We start from the raw sequence: 9585 nt of genomic DNA, 5'->3' as shown, positions 1-9585 counted from the left end.
ATATTTGATGTTTAAAAAATGGGGAGAAAAGTTTTCTTGGACTTTAACCTTATATTTAGCATTTGCATTAGTTGGGCTTCAAATCGTAAGAAAGGAAATCTAAAATCTGGTTTAATTTTGTCAAATAACTTTTATGACTTATTGAAGTCTTCTATGAAAAGAAAAGTTTCAAATATAAATTTTGATCCCAATATATTTAGTTCAATGTAGACATTAAAAAAAAATAAAAGTTTTTCTATTGTAGATGTGATGTTAAACTCAGTGCAAAAATACAAATCGAAGAAAACCTGTATTAACACCCTTTAAAGAAATATACTCTTTTACACATGTTAATTTGAAGAATAGAAGAGTTTGAATTTTGCCTGTATGTACTCTAATATTATATTTGCCTCTTTTTGTTGAAATTTATTGTCATGAATATGTTATATTAAAGTTTTGTCTTTTGCAATTCATAATTTTACTATAACAACTATTGCCAAAGACAAAATTTTAAAGTAACAAATATTTGATTTCATTTGTTTATTATGAAGCTATATACATGTAAAACATGCAAGAACGGTTCTTACATTTGTGAAATATTAAAGTTTGTTATAATATATATGTTGCTTATCATTGACTATTTACCTTGAAAGTTGTTTCTTCATTTATTGTGTTCATTGATGATTAATAGTTGCGTTAAAATGTGCACGTTTATTAAATCTGCAAATCATTAAAAATGAGTTAATTCATATGAATATGAGAATATCATGTATTTCCTTGATCATATATTAAAGATGATGATTTAAGCATAAAAAATATAGAGCCGATATGTCATACTTGAACATTAATAAAATTTGCCAATCAAACAATTACCGTAGTAAATATCATTTAAGGTGGTACCTAACACTACAGGGAGATAACTCTGTAAAAATCAGCTAAACGTTTTAATCACGTTCTATTGTTAAGGAAATATTAAGCTTCTCAATGATCAAAATTAGTGTTTGTCAAACTGCTATATAACCAATGAAATTTTTCTGATAAAGTGGTTGGTTCAAATTTTTTGAAATTTTTATATTTTTGTCAAAGGGTCAAAGTAAACATTTTGTCAAAATTTTATGAAAATTAAACGAGCCAAATTAATATTAGTCAAGGTGTTGGGTACCACCTTAAGTGTGTTTCCTATTATAAAGCACATGTATACTGAGAAAAAAAAGTTCAGCAGCATATACTTTTAATTTAATATATTTTAACAAACAAACTATACTTTTAAACATAACAAATAAATATAAGTTTACATTGTTTTTTGTTATAATATAAACTATTTTTATTGATTGTACAAAAAAGTGTTTCTTGTTTGGATATTTAGTTATTAATTTTGCGCGTTTGATAACAATAGTTTGAATAAATCGTCATGTCTCATGGTCCCCCAAAGGTGAAAAAAAGTGGAGACCTTATGCATGAAGTGGATGAAAATGTGTTTGTCCAACTGTGGTTTCCACCGGCCCCACCTGCCTGATAAGTATTGCACAGTCACTAACAATGACAAATAATTGCGCAAGAATTTTAAAAATATAGACCCTACCGGCAATGAACTGATATGGTTAAGGAATAATGAAGATGAGAAATTGTTATCAGAAATGGGAATATTCATTAAGAAATAAGAAAAGTTTTGATGGGATTAATCTCCCTCTTATCATTGGAAGTTTTTACTATGAAAAGGTGTACATTTCAAAAATCTAAATTATATGAAAAGGGTGGGGTAACAGAACACCAGCGGCACCACCAGTTCACAGGCACTTGTCTCAGAAAAAAAATTCCTATATACTTAATTTAACATTAAGGTATATAGGTAAAAAAAATTATTCTGAGACAAGTGCCTGTGGTCACCACCTACCAATTAAGTATTGAAGTGGCCCCTCCCCCGAGATATATCCCCTACCACTCAGTTTTCATTTTAAGTATATTTTCTGAATATTTAAAATAAAAAGTTTTTACCGTGTTACTACCGTGTAATACGAGTGCTCCGATGCGGAGGAATTTACGAAGAAAAGAAAGAAAGTATTGATAGACGAGGAAGAAGTTTTGGCCTTTAAAGACAAAGACATATAATATAATGTTCTTTGAAGAAACGAAACGAAAGCTATAGGCATTGCTGTTTTGTACTTTAGCAGAAAATTTAATCCGAATGGGATAAAGAATATATCGATTCCGATTAGTTATCTTCAATGTACTTTCTGACTCTAAAAATCGTGTCTTTAATGCTACGTTTAATGAAAACTATTTTGGATTTTCTATGAAAGTGTATGCAAATATAAACTTATCAATCGATATTTGCTGAAGTGAAAAATAAGGATTGTCGGAAATGAAATAATTTTAACCGGAAGTAAAATTACTCATGCTGAAAATTTTGACAACAGCAATGTTGACATACAGAAGCCTGTGGTAGGTACAATTTCCCCATTTAATGATAACAGTTACAGGTTAAACATTTCGAAATTTTGAAAGATCATACGTATGGTCATCCACATGGATTAGCAAATGCACATATATGCTTAAATATATAGCAAACCACATTAAAAACGTAGTCCAAATAATCATGAAGTCTGCTGAAGGCAATTTTTATCTGTTTGTAATTACCCTATTAACACAATAAAGCGTCAAAGCTAAAATATTCTTCCAAGAATCATAATTATTTGTACCTATAAGTTGACATTTACAGGAGAGAGTACAAGTAGCTTGATTTTAAACAGGAACATATATTATTTATGAGGGTCGTATTTTATGGGGGTACCTTCAAGACGAATAACGGTAAAAAATCTTGCCAAATGACGTTAACAGTAAGTTTTGGTACATGACGATAAAAAAATCGACTGATTTTGACAAATCACCAAAAATAACGTTAATGGAAATTATTTGAGACCTATGACGAATCATGATAACGATAGTTTGACGAATCACGGTAAAATTTTAACCAATTTGACGCTAACTGTAGCTGCAAATGACGTTTGACGCCTGATGGTAAAGGGCATTCCTACCCTCATATATTGACTGGACTTGACACTACTTAATTATAGCCAATCTTATGATCTTATCGTCGGGTCATAGTTAATAAATGACACGATACTGAAACGGACATGTGTAAAATAGGTACTCAATATTATCTTAATAATTTCTGATAATATCTATAAAATGGCATTCAACTAAGTAATAAGTGATGCCAGTGTATCGAACTCGTAATCTGTCACTTTGAATTTTTCATACTCGCATTTATTTCATCAGAGAAGGGTAAAGAATGTAAACGGGGTAATAAAAAAATGGCGCAGATGGCATTTTTTATGACAAAATAATTTTTATGATAAAAGTTGTCAATTCATTGTATTTGTTGAACATTTGGAATTATGTGGTTAATTTTATTTAGCAGTTCCAATAGTTTTTCAGTCAATATAAAAAAGATGATGTGGTATGATTGCCAATGAGACAACTCTCCACAAGTGACCAAATGACACAGAAATTAACAACTATAGGTCACCGTACAGCCTTCAACAATGAGCAAAGCCCATACCTCACAGTCAGCTATAAAAGGCCCCGAAATGACAATGTAAAACAATTCAAAAGAGAAAACTAACGGCCTAATTTATTTACAGAAAATGAACGAAAAACAAATATGTAACACGTTAACAAGTGACAACCACTGAATTACAGCCTATACAGGCTCCTGACTTGGGGCAGGCACATACATACAGAATGTGACGGGGTTAAACATGTTAACGGGATCCCAACCCTCCCCCTAACCTGGGACAGTGGTGTAACAGTTCAATATAAGAACGAACTATAAAAATCAGTTGAAAGAGGCTTAACTCATCAGATGGATAAAAATACAAATACTACAAATACAAGTGGACGTGGACGGGTACTTGTACATCCAAACAACAAAAAGACACTAAGTACAGATCTGAGAGTACTCGCAGTTACTGACAGCTAGTTCAAAGCCACTAACAACTAATAAAAAAAATCATGTACTGTAAATTCAGAAATTATTGCGTGCATTCATTATTGCGATTTTGTCATTTAAGACTAAAATGCGATTTTAATTTTTGCGATATTGAGAAAACTGTTTAATTCATATAGAAAATTCCAAATGCGAGTTTAAATTATTGCGATTATAACCCTGTCGCAGTTTTTGCAGTAATAAAAACATCGCAATATTTCTGAATTTACAGTATCTAAGACTGAATTATCAATCCGTACACATCCAACATCCAATGGATTTAGTGTAAAGACGTCATAAACAGTCAGAGAAAAACATGACCTTGTGCAATGCCAAGATACAGGTATCGACAGATTGCAGATCCATGAATGTGTATATATAGTTAACTCTCGTTGTCTCGAACTCGGTTGACTCGAAATTTCGGATGAGTCAAAGTTTTCTCGTGGTCCCGAAATTTGTTCCATATAAATATATGTATTTTGACTCCTGATGAGTCGAATTTTCGGTTGAGTCGAACCAAATTTACGGTCCCAAGGTTAACAAAAGCATTCAAAATTCATTATTTATCTCGAACTAATACACATATGTCAAAACATGACCTCCGGGATTTAAATGGATTGAAGAGTTAATCTGACAATACACGTGTAATTAAATTTCCAGTCACTGACCAAGGTATTGATTTATGACATTCTATTTCCACGAGTATTTACCTAAGATTATCTTTTATCACCATAATAAATAATTAGTGATGCATTGTTAAAGTTTATGAAAAATTATTTAAAATGTTTACAAAAAAAATTAATTAAATTAATCGTGATTTACACTGATGAGCTTGGATGTGTATAAAGTGGGGATTAAGACTTCCGTTGGTGATCATATAAAAACTACTCAATCGGCGTCTTTTATCTTTTTGTATTTTTTCTTTAAAAGAAAAATTGAGATAAAAGAAAATAAAAATAAATCTAAATTTCTAAAATCTCTTGTATCCGAGAATAAACAATTTTGTCAAATTTAAATGACTTAAATAACGCTAAGATCGATTGGAAATTACTCTCTCGGATAAAAGCCACAGGAAAAAATTGTAACTGTTCAAAGAAATAATTAAATAAGTGAAAACAATGTTATAATAATGAAAGACCATAACATACATATCCATCGATATGAGACCAGAATATCGATCCCCTTCCCATATTCATCCGGATTTATTTTAGCTTTACCAAGGTAAGCAAGAGTTGTGTCCCTTGGTCTGTCAAACTTCCGGTTTTTGTTTGAGTCGAACTACGGGTATCTCGAAATATTTCTCTGTTCCGGCTGACTTCGAGATAACGAGAGTCGACTGTATATATAACAATAATATTTAGTTTGCTTTTAATTTACTGATAACAAAATCAATATAAGTACCAATAAAAACAATATTTAATGATCTAATTATAGTGTTGAATTGGTAACCTTTTAGAATAAGTTTATTTAAAGAATTGATAAGTTTACCAGGATCGTTTCTAAATTTCCAGGCATGGTAAACAATATTGCCGTAAAAATGAGGATGTGCAATCCCGTTTGAATTAAGTTTTCTACAGGTACAACCAAACTTCAAAACCAAATCTTTATATCTGTGGAAGAATTTAGTAAAGGTTTTAAGTAATTTGTGGTAACGAAATCCCTGGCTTAATAATTTACCAGTAATACATAGATTACGTTCGTTAAAATCAAAAACGTCACAACAGTCACGGGCATAGCGAACGAAAGGAACATCACCATCCAGACCTTTTCCAAAATCCATAAATCTTGAGAAGTCTCGTAAAGTTCTTGATGTTATCAATTTTATGCTGAAAAGAAAAGCCTATCAGATTCATTTCCTGTTAGATATACTGTTCCCAGTTTTAAATTAGCATCCCTAAGAATAGTAAGCATATAGAAGAAAATGATAAAAATAGAAAGAAACCTACATGCTAATAACTTATAATGATATGTTGCTCTGGTGTACCAGGCTGTTTCCATGAACAGTTCAGGTAATTAGGAGAATTGCTAATGTCATATGATTGTAATCTGTGACTGGGTCATAAAAATACAGGCGTATTTATCATAATACAATTTACTGGTGTTTATACTGTGCAACAATTTCTGTCACAAAATTATAAAGAACTTTGTCTTACTGCAGTGGAAAATTACCAAGAAATGACAAAGTAAGAAGGGTTTAAAAAAAAATAAGAATGCAATTTCTAATCAACACCACCTTGCTTTAAATCTTTGTACTTGTTGCCAGACCCCACTGGTGACAATTGTGTTACTCCAGTCCTGCGATTATGAAAAAGAGACAGTGGCGTAGCTACCATTGACGCAACGACGCACTTGCGTGCACAAACGAAATGGCAAAAAAAAAAATCATAAAAAATCATAACAGTCAAAAAAAGACGCTGACATCCATGCTTCAGGGCGTTTCTTGTGATTTGGTGGAAGCGGTAAATGAATGTCAAACTCTCATCCGTGTTTTTGAAAATGAGAGACACGACATTGAGGTATTCAATTGTCTGTACGACGAAGCCTTTGTGTTAGCCGATCATTTTGAAATCGTTCCTTCGAAACCAAGAACTACCAGTCGTCAACGTAATCGGGCAAATCTAGCTGTTGTCGGTATTCAGAATTATTGGCACGTCACACTGTATATACAATTTTTAGACCATCTTCTAAACGAACTATGAGATCGTCTTGTCAATTCGGAAGAACGTTTTCTTGCCCAGATGTTTCTTCCAAACAATCTGAAAAGTTTGAATCGGGATCATCAAATTCGTATATTTCGCGCCTACGAGTCCGATCTTCAATCAGAAGATCAGTTTCTTCTCGTATATAAAAGGTGGGTTGCGCGATGGAATATTTATCCATCTAAGAAACCAGACCAACTCTGTGCAACATTGGAGATGAAGCCGAAAGAACTTTACCCAAATATATTCTGTATTCTACAAATACCTCTCGCCATGCCACCCTTAACCGCTACTGCTGAACGGTCTTTCAGCACTCTGAAACGCGTAAAAACGTATCTGAGATCGACCATGGGACAAGAAAGACTTTCTTTACTTGCACTGCTGCACGTTCATTCTGATTTTGACATTGACACTAAAGAAGTTGTTGACACGTTTAACAATGCTAGGCAAAGGAAAATATTACTCTCCTAAAGGACCTCGGTTGTTAACTTCAGTCTTACATGTATATACGAACATCACATTCATATATCACCAAATTAAAAATTGATTGTTTGAATTGCTTTGTTTTCGTATGTTAACATATATATGTCATGAGATGATCCAGTTCCTCGGTTGTTAACTTCAGTCTTATATACGAACATCACATTCATATATCACCAAATTAAAAATTGATTGTTTGAATTGCTTTGTTTTCGTATGTTAACATATATATGTCATGAGATGATCCAGTTCTCTAGCCCTTTCTTTCTCTGAAGCATAATAAATTGGCGAGCATTGCAAAGTTTTTAGATGTTTTAGTCAGTTTTAGGTCTTTGATTTGATACATAGCAAAACACTCAACTGTGCATACTTCAACTTCAAAATTACCCTCTCTGTTTGCTAAATATCTGGAGCTTCACCCCCAGACTTCCCCGGGCGCTGCCCTGGACCTGCTGGGGGCTATAAGCGGCCCTCGAATCCCTTATACCAGAGCTTAGTAACTTTAAACTAGAAGGCACAGTCAGGACAACGACATTTTAACGGACTATTTAGCGAACTTTTTTAGTAAGTTCTGTCTCACAAAAATATGTTTCTTAATTATGCATTCAATTAACCATGATTTACCCTAATCAAAAGAGATCAAGGCGCTCACTAGTATATGGAATTGGAACAACAATCTAACCACGAATATTGATTGATAGGCATAGTTATTTGTTTGTGTCCGATGGACCCGCACGTACGAACGAATCGACCGACAGTCCAACCATCATTGAATAGTTTTACATTTATGAATTGGTTATAAGACCTTTGAGGCACTTCTTTTTAACTATCTAAGATCAAAAAAAAAATTCATTTTCTGCAAAAAAGGGTCCAAAAAAATTTTCGCCTCGCTCCGCTCAGCAAAAATGTTTTGCATCACTACGCTCGCCATCTTCTGAGTGCACATCATTATAAGTCTACCTATGCCACTGAGAGAGTTTTCCAAACAAAGTAAAGAATAGTTACAAACTTGAAGACTAATATTACAATTTACAGGATATTTTATATTTAAAAATAAAAGATATAATGTCATAATTTGACGTAAAAAATTAAGTTTGACGATCTTTTCAAAATTCTTTCCACAACGTAAATGAAAAATTCTGTATATGTTCATTCTAAAAATTGTCACGGTAAAAGGGTTAAATACAGATTTTCCCTTGCCCTGTCGGTCATTGGGAATAGACATGAATACATTTGTTTTTACACTTTTGAGTATTTAGCTATATTGTCTCCAAAAGACCCTAGATAGTCTAAAAACATGAAAAAAAAGTACATAAAGTGATGAGTTCTTTTTACTTTAAAACTAATGTATCATACAAATAAGCAAGCTGAATGTATTGGACAAATAAATGAATAAAAGTAAATGCCAAATCTTACAGTATGAATATAAACCACAACAAAAAGTAGATAATAGACACACAGAGTTTCTCGATACGAAATTTGCGGAGGGATCTGAATCCTAGGGAGCAATAACACGAGATTGCAAATAGTGGGATAGAAAAATCTTGATCCAATTCCCAAGGAGGATTACACTCCATAGGAATTGGATCTAGATTTTTCTTCCCCACTGTTTGCAGTCTCTTGTAATAGCTCCTTAGGATTCTGACCCTTTCTCAGATCGGGATACACGGTGTGTACAATGAAAAAAAATCCATACATATATATGTCATGTATGTCAGGGTCTACTAAATGTACATTGTACCTTGATAAGTTAGAATATGAATCTTCCATTCTTCCTTACAACCAATTTCTTAACCCATGTAATCCCTGGGTAAAAAAGTCAGGATTTTGAAATGTGAACTCAAAGAGACATGGAGTTCAGTATTTATGTCAATGAGACTGGCAGCAATAAAAAGACACAAAACCCAAAAGACATTTAGAGGTCACTGTACTTTCTTCAACACATTTAGCAGTCAATGTATTTTCTTCAACAATAAATAGTACATGTACATTTTTTATACGACTGCAAACAATTTTTGCGGTCGTATATTGGTATGACGTTGGCTTGGTCGTCGTTCGAAGACACATCAGTTTTCGCACAATAACTTTAGTTTAAGTGAATGGATCTCTGTGAAATTTTACCATAAGGTTCAATACCACAAAAGGAAGGTTGGGATTGATTTTGGGGGGACTGTGGTACCAACAGTTAAGGAATCAGGGGCCAAAAAAGGGCCCAAATAAGCATTTTTCTAGTTTCCAAACAATTAACTTGTGGAACGGTGTATGAATCTCTCTGAAATTATACCACAAGTTTCCATACCACAAAGGGATGGTTAGGATTGACTTTGGGGGGTTATGGCTCAAACCGTTCAGAATTAGGGGTAAAAAAGGAGGAAAAACAAGGGTTTCCTGGTTAATGGACAATTTAAAAGCAGTGTAAGGGAGGTAATCCAAATACTT

The 9585-nt window shown here is 33.0% G+C and overlaps 1 protein-coding gene across 3 annotated transcripts in view; it reads left to right on the top strand.

The window, feature by feature from the left end:
- The first annotated feature begins 2376 nt into the window (after positions 1-2376).
- The window catches only part of LOC127717647 (alpha-1,6-mannosylglycoprotein 6-beta-N-acetylglucosaminyltransferase A-like), a 106052-nt gene continuing 98843 nt past the window's right edge, over positions 2377-9585 (top strand). For all 3 annotated transcript variants that reach the window (XM_052223376.1, XM_052223375.1, XM_052223373.1), the window contains exon 1: positions 2377-2421. The gene's annotated coding sequence lies outside the window, so the exon portion shown is untranslated. The remainder of the gene's footprint in view (positions 2422-9585) is intronic.

Source organism: Mytilus californianus, unplaced genomic scaffold (genome assembly GCF_021869535.1).
Source record: "Mytilus californianus isolate M0D057914Y unplaced genomic scaffold, xbMytCali1.0.p SCAF_10, whole genome shotgun sequence".
Classification (NCBI taxonomy): Eukaryota; Metazoa; Mollusca; class Bivalvia; order Mytilida; family Mytilidae; genus Mytilus; species Mytilus californianus.
Note: the sequence above shows the minus strand (reverse complement) of the source record. Positions and strands in the feature narration are given on the sequence as shown.